Source organism: Chinchilla lanigera, unplaced genomic scaffold (genome assembly GCF_000276665.1).
Source record: "Chinchilla lanigera isolate Chin_1 unplaced genomic scaffold, ChiLan1.0 scaffold00020, whole genome shotgun sequence".
Classification (NCBI taxonomy): Eukaryota; Metazoa; Chordata; class Mammalia; order Rodentia; family Chinchillidae; genus Chinchilla; species Chinchilla lanigera.
Genome location: NW_004955421.1, coordinates 19,685,149 through 19,698,668, shown reverse-complemented (window position 1 = coordinate 19,698,668; position 13,520 = coordinate 19,685,149). Strand labels below are relative to the sequence as shown.

Here is a 13,520-nt window from a genome sequence, read left to right as displayed (position 1 = left end):
AAAAACAAAAAAAAAAAAAAAAAGCCGAAAGAACAAGGAGGAAACCACTGCAGCACAAACAAGCACAGTGTGTTTGGAGGACTCTGAGTAGTGCAGAATTGCTGAAGAGTGACGTATAAAGGAGTTTGATCTGGAGATGACACCAGAAAGGGGAGGACCAGATTCCCAGGACCTTGTGATCATGCAAAGGAACTTATGCTTCTTTCTTGCAAGCCTGTGATGAGGAACCCACAGGCCACAGGGCTCATGACTTTCCCCAGTCCTACAATCTAGCTTCCTATTGAAAGACATGAAGGCAACCCTCTTTTGTGCTGGTTTTCAAAAATGTCTAGCTACTAACATTTTATGTCAAAATTACAGTTTCAATTTTTTCCAATGATATTCTTCTACTCAGTAAAGGAGGTAATCCATTTTGGAAGACATACAGTTCATGCATGGGATTCAGTAAAACTATTTTCAGTTTTAGCAGAAAAATATTCAGCCTGTAAATATTTTAATCTTTTCCTTTGGTAGGTAGAAAGGGCCCTTTTAAATGGTTTTTGGCAGGGAAGAGACACAGCAAGATTTGCATTTTAGAAACATCATTCCAGAGGCAAGGTAGAAAGAGAAGGACTTTGGCAAGATATATTTTACTCTCTGAAGGCTCAATTTAAGCAGATCCTTTTTAAGCATCTTATGGTCAGACAGGACAACAGAGGAAGAAAATATATTCTCACCGTCTGCCCTTCTACGCAAATGGGAATGCAAGCCAAAGAATATTGTATGGTTTTTCTTTCTCTCTGAGACAGAGAATGAAGAAAAGAAAGACAAAGAAAACCACAATGTACCTTTCCATATAATTGCATAAAAGATGTTATTTGAATTATTATATTATACATGATTCTCAAGTGATCATACCATTAACAGTTTGCAAAAAAAGGCACTAGGAGATTCCACAGCAAGGCTGAATTTTGCCTATGGTACTCTTGGTTAAGGTGCTTTTGTGAATACTGTATCCCATTTTATCAAGATCATCATTGTCATATATAAAAACAATAGGTCACCCAACCTGAAATATCTTCCTTATGTTTATCCAGTGAGTCACTTTGAGAGGGTAATTGGTAAGAAGAGGATTGGAAAAATTGAGACAAATCATCAAAACCTTTTGAATATCAAGTTTTGTGCCAAAAGAATTATTAGCCAAAGCTGTTGGGAAATGCTAATTTCAGCATAATCAGTGGGAAAATTTTTGTTGTCCATGTAATAGTTTGCCCAATACTTCGCCTAATCGAGGAGTCTGTTGTTTCTTGAACTGTCAGCTCTCTGAGGCCAGGAGCATGGCCTTTCTGCTCACAGTGGAAGCCACAGCAGGTGGCACAGAGAATGGACTCTGGAAAGAGCTCAATCAACGTCAAGGGCACAAATGAAAGATGCCCAGATGACTGCCATGTTGATCTGTAGGTTCAGCAGTGGAGGGAGTCCTATTTCCAGAACTACAAGTGATTTATAGTAGAAGGTATCTTTAAAAAGTCTACACAGGGGTCAAGGCTTATGGAAAAAAAAGTATATTAAAGTAACAAAAATAAAAAATTCTTGTTTCTTGGAGATATTTAATCTTAATGATTTTGAAGCACTACCCAGCAGTCCTTACTACTAGCATTTCACTATATAACCTCCTATCTTCTTAGCAATGCACAAATACGTGATGCACTTATTTTCATAAAAAGGAAATGCTATTGTAGTTTTTGTTCAGTAGCTTATTTTTTTTCTAACAACAGATCACAGCCACCTGTATTTTAGCTCATACAGAACTTATATTGCATAGCATTCTGCTCCAGTGTGTCCTCTTCCAAGAGATGAAAGTCCAGGATGGCAGGAGCCATGCTTTCCCCATTGTCTCTTCTATATCTAGGCCCTGCTATCTGCCATCCATATACCAACCTTACTGTCTTAAGAATAGCTGTTGTGTTTATATTAGTTGCATGGTTTCTTCTTCTCTGAACATAGCGTAATTCATTTGCTTAACTTTTGCTGTTGGAATCTTAGGCTGTAAAGAATATTTTTCATAGGAGTATCTGTGAAAAATTTCACTCATATCAATGTTAAGGGTTATGCATACTTCTAATTGCTGTAATAATTATTATAGAATAATGGATGAATATATTCACCATATAAAAATAGAAAATTACAGGTAAGCGATGAGTACTCTTTAAGAACCACTTTGCTGTGCTGATAGTCATTATTATCAGTTGAATATCTCTACATCATTTTCTAGGTTTTTATGTAATATATATGAAGTAAGGAAAGTGTATGCCATTGTTGAGTATGTGCTATGATTGATATTGTGTTGGGCTTTTTATTCTGCAAATTTCTTCCAAGTCAGTGATCATATAGAATTTTGTCTTACAGATAAACCACAATAGACAGCTCCTTTTTCTTTCCTGCTATTTTAAACAAAGCTTCATGCAGACCTTAATACAAGGCTTTGCATGTAGAGAGTTTAGTCTCAAGGTCACTGGTGATCTTAAGAGATCCCAAAGAGAAACAGGAAAGAGAGAGAGGGAAGGGACAATGACTAACAGAACTCAGTACCCTTATGCCTTCCTGGGGCCTGTACAGAACATGCCTCAGAGAAGTCCATTTGAGGAGTGAGTGAACCAGGATATTAATCCACTAATTCTAGTTTGTCATCAGCTGTGGGCTGCTCCCTGGGGTACCGTGCACAGTTCTGACCTGCCCTGTGACCAGCCCAAGCCTGACCCACACCCCTGTTTGCAGAAAGTCCTCAAGTGGCTCTAGATGCTTGTGGTAGAAAGCTGTGGCATGTAGCAGCAGAGACTTCCGGAAGAATAAGGGCAGGGTGTGTGTTACAGCATCTGTGTGTGTGTGTGTGCACGCTTGTGTACTTGTGATTGTTTTTTATTAGGTGTTTTGGAAAAATATTCAAATGATCCTTTAATGTTTCATGTACTCCATTTGGGGTAAAAGTGGCCACACATCTGCTCACCTCTCCCCAGCTCAGTTCCACTAGACGCAACTTGGTTCCGTTTCCTCCCTCCAGCACCCCCAAGTCAGTTCATCACCTTAACCACTTTGCAACACCCTCTGGCTTTTCCCAAATGCAATGCAGGGGTGTCACCCTGCACCTCTCTCCCAGAGGAGGTCACTGCTCCTGTCAGTGGTTGTCAGTTGAGTAGCATGAAGAAAGCCAGTCACAGAGTTTACGATTATGAAGCTCCTATGCCATATGTATGGCCCAGAAAAGCTCTTCATTAAATCTGACCAAATATTCACTTTTTTTGCTGCTCTGATGGTGGCTTAATCATCCACCAATAGCCACTAGAGCTTCATTATGACAAGGATATTATGGCTTCCCTGAATTTGGTATTTCAAGTGTGGACATCTATTGTCGGCTTCAGAATCACCTGGAGACCTGCTTAGCATTCTGAAGTATGACCGCAAAATATAGTGAATGCTTAAATTTTTAAAAATGCATTACAGTAAAAGACACATTGCATCAATCCCCCTCAGTGTACTCCTCCCCCTTGCTTCAAATACACTTATCCCATTGTTCTTGACACTTTCAGAAGCAGTTCTGAAAATCTTCGGCGTTTTTAGTTGAACTGTTCTAGCTTCCTCTGTGTCCTAAGTCAATCCAAAACCTTCATCTTTCATGGCCATTTTGCTTTGGGGAAGAGCCAGGACTCACATGGTGGCAGACTGGGTGAATAAGGAATATGAGAACACACTGTAATGTTATCACCAGCCTACCTTTCTGATGAATGGCGCTTGGCAGAAGCATGCACTGTATTGTTGCTCACACCTTGGTAAGAGACTCACAAAGGAAGGCTTCCAGAACTGCTTCAGAAAGTGACAAGAATGATGGGGTAGTGTGTTTGCATCAAGCAGGGGTATTCTGAGGGAGATTAATGGCAACGTGCCTACCATATTTTCAGTCAGCCATTGTCCGGTCTTGGTCCCTCCCCATTTCCACAGCTACCAACTCAAACTCTGGAGCCTGAGACTTAACCATCTGTTGTAACAAGTCCTCCAGGAGATTTGATGAGGGCTAGCCTTTGAGAACCTTTGTTGTAGTCACTTAAAATTTACACTTATACAAGTTTTATAAGTCCAACTAGCTTTTATAACATAAAAGCTATTTAAACTATTGCCAATTCCTGCCATTTTGGGAAATTCTGGTTCTTATTAATCACGTGTACACCATCAGTGAGGATTCCAGTGTCCTCAGCCTCTGCACATTTACTGATTGTTCAACTCTAGGATGATGGCACATTATTTCAAATATTGTGTTACAGCAGCGGCATTATTACAACTGTTCAAATTAATTGTCACATGCAATTATTTTCTAAAACGGCATCATACTTCCAGTACTATGGTCAGTAACAACTAAGGCACGTGCATCACTGTGAAAGTTTGTCATTCAGAAACAGAAAAACTTTTGGTTTTAGCCTCTTGCCCTCGCTTTGTGTGATTCTTCATACTCTCAGTAGACTCTGTTGAGATGCTTTTACATAGAACATCTTCCTCACCTGTAAAGCCATCTGGTCAAAATAATGGAACCAACTGATTTGGTGAGTGTTTGTCCTCCCCAAGAGTTTATGCATGTGTTAAAATGAGAGGACACACATGTAGGCAGCTGGGAACTTCCTTCCTGAGAACGTTAAGCCATTCATATAGATTAATTCAAGCGTCTTTGCTCTGCCTCCGTGGAGGAAATATTTTGTCTCCCGTTTTCCTGACTGCAATAACTCCAGTGTGGAAAGATTCAATGAACATGGGCTGCAAAGATTTGAAACCTAGCATTTACCTTACTCAGTCATTGCAAAAACATTTGTTGAGTGTGTAGTGTGTCAGACATCATGCCAGGTGCTAGAGCTGTGTGAGGAAACAGGACAGAGCCAGAGCTTCCCATCCAAAGTGAGCAAAGCCCATGTTCCCTAGGTTTTTCTCACCACCAGCTCATCCTCTTGCAGGAATGGAACCCTTTTATTCAAGCACAACTTATCTAGGAGCTCAATATGTGAGAGATAAAATTTGACTCGGTCAGTGAAACAAGGGCATAGAGATACAAGAGGGCAGGTTTGCTCGGTGCAGACCTCACTCCCCAAGATTCACCCTGATCCTCGGTCTTTCACATTGCAGGGTTTGAAAATCACTGATCTAGACAGGAGAGTGCAAACAGCACTTGTTCGATGCTATTAGTATTGTTATCATATTGTTCAATGATATCAGTAATACAGTATAAGGAGAGCATAACACTTTCTGTGAAAAACTAGCAGGTCCTATCTTTCTGGTCTTCCCATTGACCTGGTGACTCTGGTACAATTTAACATTAAAGGTGGTGATATTGGAGAGAAAGATGGGATTGTTAATATGGTCTTCTCTTAAGTTCTCATTTTGTTCATTTTAAATTCATTTACCTTTGAGCCGGTGGCATAACTGTACTGTTGGTGTCTGATGGTTTGTTGAGGGAAACAGTTAGTGACTAAAAGTTTTTTTAAATATTTTGACCAATTTTGCATGCTTGTATCTGGTAATCTGAGCAATTTATGTGATGACAACAATTTGCAGTATAATATCCATTGGTGAATTCCTACAATCCTGCCTAGTGACACTATGTATTGTCACTAATGTTCTTTTAAGTTATTATTTTCTTATTCCCTTTAATGATTTGATCAGTCTTCTATTCTTACATCTGGTAATCTGAGCAACTTCGTTGAAGATAACAATATGTAATATAATCACCACTGTTAATCTCTATCATTTGGTTTGAAACCCTGTATCATTTTTAATGTCCTTGCTTTGTGTTATTTCTATTTTGCTATTGTTCTTTTTTTGTACTATTTTCTTTAAAATAAAAAAAAAAATTCACCTAGATCCTGTGAGGTTCTTTACTGTTTTCTATTTGGGATGGAAGAAGAATTGCTTTTAAGAACGCATTGAAATGTTGACTTGCTTAAGGAATTCCCTTCCAATGTGAAGAACTATCCAAATAGAATAATTCTACTCAGTATCAAAGGGATTACTCTACTCACAAGTTTTCATTTTTGCTGAGGTGTGGATATACTTATCTGAATATGTATTTTCAAGAAAAATGATTAAAAAATTAGCAAGACCAAACATAAAAGCACTTAGTCTATTTTAGAAAATAAATTAATTTCACTTCATATGTATCAGAATTCTTCAAAGTAGGTTGATTTTACCACCAAAGAAAATGTGAAGCCACAACATGAAAAATAAAAGAGTGAGTTCATTATTCATAGAATTCTGTATGTATTCCTTTTCTCTGGCATCTAAAAGTGAGGCTGGAGATTTGCCTTCTTTTTCCCCCTGAATCTAAAACAGGCTGAGGCTGCTTGTAGGACTTAAACTTTTGTTTTTCCTCCTACATTTATTTCATCCAAGGTCATTCTATAGAAGCTTGGATCCTACTTACCAGTCAAAATCTGCCCACATGGTAGACAATGACATTTATTTTGCAGTAGGCTGCTTCTAAGGGATCTGCACAGGACACTGCAAAAAACTCATTCCTGCTTTCTGTCCTCAAACAGCTCCTCTTTATGACCTAGACAACCTTTTCCACTCAGATAAGAAAGTTCAGAATGCAACGCTCACACAGTTAGTAACAGGAGTTTACATTTTTTTTTTTTTGACATAGGGTCCTGCCATGTAGTTTAGGCTGGCTTTAAACTCACTATTAACTCACTTTAAACTCACTAGTCCAGGCAGTCTTCTTGCTTCAGCCTCCCACTTGTGCCCATTATGCTCAACCATAAATACGTTTTGAATGAAAATATGCTGACCCATTTCATGGTCCTTCTCTGTACTCAGAGAAAAGCTGGAACTTTCTATGACCTACAAGACCTTGGTGATTCAGCCTCTGGTTGCCTCTCTGACTTCATTCCCTGCTTTTCTGTCCTTTGCGTACTTTACTCCACCCCTAACTTAAGGTTTTACATTGTAATATTGATATCAACAGCCAAATAGGAGATGAATGAGGAAGGAGTGTGGTATTAAAGAGTGTGGAATTTTAGAGTTGGAGCAAAGTTCAAATCACAAACTAGCCATATGCTACATATTAGACCTTGGAAAATTTTTAAAAAATTGTACAGGTCTCAACTACTAGTCTCTAATACGGTAACAATAATACTCCTGTGGCAAAAAAATGTTGTGAAGATTAGACTAAAAGTGGCAAAATGCCTGGGATAGAAGTGATTTAATAGTAAGTTTCATCGTCATATTGATCATAACTTGTATCAGTCAGCAAGTGCTGTGAAACAAATATCCATACATTCTCAAGGCATAGAATCCTTCAACGTTTTCTGCAGGCCTCTGTGAGTTGATTTCAAGTATGTTGACTTCAAATATGCAGAATATGCTGACCTCTGCTGGTTCACTTATGGAAGTGTAAGTCAGGTGATCTTACCTGGCAGGATTGTTCCATGTGTCTCATTTTCTGGTTCATATTGAAGAACATGAGCTACTTAAGAAAGCTCTTTTCATGGAATAGCAGCAGAGGTAGAGAGCAAAATAGTACAACAAATCTCTGAAGACCAAGGCTTGAAACTGGTGCAATGTGATTTGCTCATAGTTCCACCCGCCAAAGAAGACTGAATGCACAAACTGTTAGTTTTTATCAGATAAACTATGAAATCTTCAGACTTGAGTTGCAGCCTGTATTGATTAGTAGAAGTCACCTTCCATTCTTTAAGGAAAAATATAGTGAGCCAATCCTAGACTTTGAAGTAAAAGTCCATATTTAGGACTAGTTCTAGCTATAATGACCCTGGAGATAGTGGCGGCACAAACTATGTGTATTTACCAATCTGCTACTAGATAATCTATTAAATCCTTTTCAGCTTTCAGTAACTTTATCAGCTTCATTATTTTCCCCAGCTTTATTCCATTTTGAAATTCAAGTGCCAAAATTAACAAAGGAGGACAGTCTTGCAGGGAGAATATCTTGCATTCTAGAGAAGGCTTCCTTCAGAAGTGATTATGACCTGTAAATAATCTGAAGAAGCATGCTAGAGATACTGTCCTCAAGTAATTACTAAAGTTTTAGGAATTAGTTCAGTGACATGTTTTAATTACCTTGCCACTTTGGCGACGTGTTTGCCCTAATAGGTTTACAGCTGCTCTTAGACTTAGAGTAATTTCTTCATTTTCCTCTTCTGTCAATCATTTATGTAAGCCATATTCTCACTGAGGAGACTCACTTTTGCAATCACAGTGTTGGACACAATATAGCTATTTTGGCAGTGATTTCCAAAATTTGAAACCAATCCATATATTTATTTAGTTTCTGTACTACATGGAAAATTGGAACGCAGATCTAGGTAATTATTTGGCATTGTTGCCTGCAGTGATCAGGTTATGTTTCAGTGGCTCTGATTGTAGGAGTATAAGACTATTCATCCTCAAAACAAAGACATGGCTAGCCTGTTTATTATTTCATTAACCCTGGAAAATGTTTAGAACTGTTTATTATTTCATTAACCCTGGAAAATGTTAACCTCAATTTTACTTGAAATCATTTTCCATTATTAAAACACTATCTTATAACTGTTCTCCTGACTTCATAATGATACATTTTCAACTTTTAAATCAATTGGTTACAAATAGGAGCCCTAGAAATGAATTAACAAAATTATGCAAGTTAGAGTCTGACTCTTAAGATCAATGTTGAGAATATTGTTTCTCTGATGATAATAAATATTATTTGAGTGGTTACCACATTCAAGTATCATGGTAAGAACGGTCTATGGATTACTTCTTTCAGTCTACAGCACTCTATATGGAAGACACACCGATTGAATGTACAATAGACCAAGGTTCAGAGAGGTTAAGTAACCAGTTGGCTAAGCAGCCAGCAAGTGTCAGAGCTGAGACTTGAATGCAGATGGGCTGAGTCCAGATGCTGAGTGAAGCTGTAAAAGCTGCCTTCCCGTATCTACAATGAAGCTGAACCTGATGATATTAACTTATCCTTGGTAACTAGTATCACATATAGCATGTTGATTTTTAAAAAGAAAAATACAGTTAAATATGCACCACTTGCATCAGGAGTGACGTTATTATATGAACACTGTGCTTAATAAAGGCTTAGATGAAGTTTTTGATTCATTAGTTTCTCTAGTGCAGTATCTATAAAAAATTATTATAATATTCAAAGGCATCACATTTAGTCTCTTCAGTCGTCCTTGTCTCCAGGAAGGTTAGCAACTATGGATCCTACACACATGATGTTTATGAAGCCTGTAGTGAGAGCAGTTGTCCTTCCTGCAATCAAATCTAGGATGTGACACAGGGAACAGACACTTCTTTATGTGTAAGAAACTGTCGTTCAGATTCCAAATAGTCCTCTTGCCATGTTGCCTTTGACCCACGTACCTACACCCAGGCATGAGACAATTCAAAACAATCCCCAAATTCCAATGAAACCCACTGAAAATATAAGAAAAACAAACTTAAGAAGAGCTTCAACACAGAAGAATGGCATAGTAGCCAACTAAATTTTCATGACAGGCTTCATGAAAAGTTTTACTTTATATGGGCAGCAGCCACTATTAATGAGGTTGTAAACCATCTCTGGAATGAAAGTATGAGGGTTTTTTGGTGGGGGGGCCTGCCATGTAGTTTCACTGGATTCGAACGTTAAGGGAGTAACAACTCTCTCTGGGAACAGCCAAATGGGTTTGTTGAGCTGTGTGGTTATAACAGATAGAGACCCAGTGAAGTCATCTGATGGGTCACGGGGAGAGGTGGGAAGGACTTCAATACATGGAGCAAGGATCATTCCAATCGGACCGGAGTAAAACTCCTGGTGTGGGCTGCTTATAGATGAAGGACAGCCTTAGCGAGTTTAGAAACTTCAAAAGATCTGACTCCGTTATTATGCTGGAAGAGAAGGCAGCTCTGTCACTGCAAGAACCTCTCAACCTCCACCTCAAGAGAAGGTGGTCAGATGATTATGAAGGATAATGCTTAGAGCTGTGGCAGCCACCTCCTGACCAAGAGAAGGAGGTCAAGGTAATTATACAGAAATCAACCCAGGGCCCAGACATCATGGAGTCACTCAGGTAGCAAATCCTGTAATATTTTTTCTTTTTCCATTATGAATTATAACTCTTGTTCTTGGAGTAATCTCCTTCTGCCAAGTAGAAGTACAATTCTTGTACTCTGTTAAAAAATCATTAACACTAAATAATATAGTATCTGTAATTATAAATATGTGTTGGGCAAGAGAGATAAAATTGGTGTTCATGGATCTTGATGAGGGACTTAACGTAGGGCTACCATGTACCACTGGGTGGATTTTTCACTGCGCAATTCTAGGAAGTACCAATTGCATCACCAGCAGTGTAGAACCACATGCAGTGAGACTGGCCTAATTCCTCATTTTTTCTTTCAAAGACCACTTCTGTTCTTAGAAATTTCCTTTTCATAGAACATAGGCTAGCAGAAGAAAATAAACCCCATATCTTTGCCTATAATGCTGGGGTAGAGGTGAGTCGGACGTGTCTATTGAAGGAGGGCTTTTCCCCATTTAAATAAGTGTTGCTCAGGCACCAGGCAGGATGCATACGTAACAAGCAGAATGATTTCAGTGCCTCCCAGTACATGAGGATTGTGGGCTCTGGATGAGGAAGTACAGTAGCAGTGCATCCATCAAATATGTGGTTTTGTTAATTCCTAAGAGAAAAGAGAATGCTGGTCTGTTTTTTCTCCCACACAGAAGGAGGAATAGAAAGATGATTTGTGTTGGTAGGCCCATATGGCTTCCAAATCCTGGTAATGAAATCTGGACGGAGTTTTCGTATCTGTTACTAGGCTGGGGAAATGGTAACCTTGACTGTTTGCCCAGTGCTTGCGGGAAATGCTTGGGTCTGGAGCTGCTGGTGCAACACAAGCAAGGGGAGCAGGGAGATGTCAATTTCTAAAACTAGAGGGAGGAAAGTTCTTTCTACGATTTAGTTGGTGGCCCAGAAATTGCCTGTCATTGTAGCTGAACCTGTGTCCTTCTTAGATGGGAAGGGTAAAGAGCCGAGAGAAAGCATTCTTTGTGGACTTCTTCTCCTCAGTGACTTTCATGGGACCTTGAATAAACTCTCAGAGATAATGTTCATGGTTTTCTGTTTTTCCTGTTCGGTATAAGAAAGTAAAAAGGAATACTCACATACTCCACGCAAAGGTTTGGTTACAAGTGTAAACTCTGGGGCCAGATGTCTGGGTCCAAATGTGAACCACTAATTTCATGCTGTGGATTTAAGGCCAGTCACATCTCTTCTATGGACTCTGGTTTTCTTGTCTATAAAATGTGAAATATCTTTATAGACTCTTGAGATAAGAATTCAAGTACACATAATTCATTTGGGGGTTGATTCCAGGAAACATAGATTGGGAAGGAAGGAAGTAAAGCAAACCAGGGTAGAAAGCCAATAAAGAATGCATTTGAGGCAGAGGGATGGCAGGTTTGAATCTAGCCTGAGAAACTTGGCAGTTTAGCAAGACCCCAAGAACCCATCTCAAAATAAAAATAAATAAATAAATAAATAAATAAATAAGGGCTGGGGATGTAGCTTAGTGCAAAGTGTTCAGTCCCCAGCATTGCAATAATGAAAAAAAGATGCATTCTCTTCCTGGTTACCCCATGGGAGACTTGGAACTTGAGAGAGAAAAGACAGCTCAGATTTGTTCCTGGCAAAGGATGATGCTCTGAGGAAGGACCACTGACTCTGAAGATGGCATCTCTGGCACATCTCACCGGCCCTGTGCTTGGGTTGATGTGGTCACGGAGCCCGGGAAGAACACTTCCTTTGTGTAACACTGAATACAGAAGGGGCTCAAGCTGGGTCCCCATGGGGTCTTCCAGGTCATTCAGTGGCAACCACTGGGCTATTGGAGGATTGATGGAGTTTTCACACCGAATGCTTGGAAGAGCGACTGGTATTCAGAGAGATCTTGCTCTACGCTAGATGCCATTCCTGTGTGGGCAGCAGTACAGTCCTGTGGGCAAGAGCTTAGGTCCAGCAATGGGCAGGACCCAAGTCCCAGCTTCACATTTTCCATTTCATGAACCAGTTTGTCAGCTTTCAAGGCAGGGGTCAGCATGAAGTTTTTTTCTGGAAAAGCCCAGGGAGTAATTCTTTTTATCTTTACAAGCCTGCCTGTTTTTGCTGGGACTACTCAGCTCACTGCTGCAGTGTTCCAGCAGCCATAGACAATATCTAAATAAATAGGAGTGGCTGTGTTCACGTAAAACTTCATTCACTAAGATAGGACATAGGCTGGACTTGACCCTCTTGCAATTTTTTGGCTCATGATCCAAAGCATCTTTTTTCCATAGTTGTATAACACGAGCTAAAACAACACTTAGTTCTTAGTATGGACATTAGAGTCTGTGTCAGTCTACCTGGCTTTGAATCTCAGCTTGAAGACTCTCGACTTTGGTGACTTCATGCAAGACATTTATTCTATCAGTTTCCTCACCTGTAAAATGGGAATGAAAAGTAAACCTGCTTCATAATCCTGTTGTAGGAGACTGGACAGCTTGATACAGATATGACATTTGGTATAGTGCCGAGCCATGAGAGCTGAATGAATACTTTGCTTACATTCATTTAGATTTTGATTGGTACTTCACCTTTTTACTAGGGATTCCATTGGAATTCTGTCAGAGAAAATTCAACACTTCTTGCAAGGACTCAGATCTACCGCAGATATTTACTAGTCGTACTTGAACAACTTGTAACCTTAGGGATTTAGTCAAGGTTTTAATCCAGGCTACTATTTTGCCCTTCAGGGGACATTTGCCAATGTCTGGAGTTATTCTGGTTGTTCTAATTAGGAAAGAGGAGGCTACTTGCATGTCACAGGTAGAGGTCACCAATGCCGCTAAGCACTCTATTGCACAGGACAGCTCTGTACCACAGGATTTGTCTGGCCCAAATTGGCAATAATGTGGCCAAATGTGACCTGCTATCTGGTGGTATAACGAGGTTGAGAAACCCTGGTTTAGACAGGATGCGTTACTTCTGAACTTCTCACCTTTAATATTTGGCACTGTATATGTCACAATAGCTCACACGACTGATGAATTATCACCATGATTTTTGTGGCTCATGGGCTCTGAAAAGATGCCTGGAAATATTTTGTCAAGATAAGTAGATGTAGGTGTAGAGTGTTATTTTTCTGAATGACACTATCATTTAAAAACACACACCAGGTGCCTTGTTGAAAAAAACGTGTAATTTATTCTCTTCTAAAACAATTTTAAATGTTGAAGAATTGTTTTAACAATACAAATGATATCCTTTGCCTTCCATACCTTTCTGTCAATCTGGGACAATTTGAACTGACAAAGGACAGCCTCCCAAAGCCCTCATCTTCGTTGTGATTTAGGAGGTCTTTTTCCATAAATTACTGAGGTGTCTGTCAATGAAGTGTGCAAAGCTATTATTTATACCTGTTTAACTCTCAATATTAGGACAGCCTGATTTTGAAATGGAATATCTCCA

The 13,520-nt window shown here is 39.3% G+C and overlaps 1 protein-coding gene across 2 annotated transcripts in view; it reads left to right on the top strand.

The window, feature by feature from the left end:
• Fam19a1 (family with sequence similarity 19 (chemokine (C-C motif)-like), member A1) overlaps positions 1-13,520 on the top strand; it is a 485,469-nt gene that overhangs the window by 36,235 nt on the left and 435,714 nt on the right. The gene's annotated exons all lie outside the window — the stretch shown is intronic.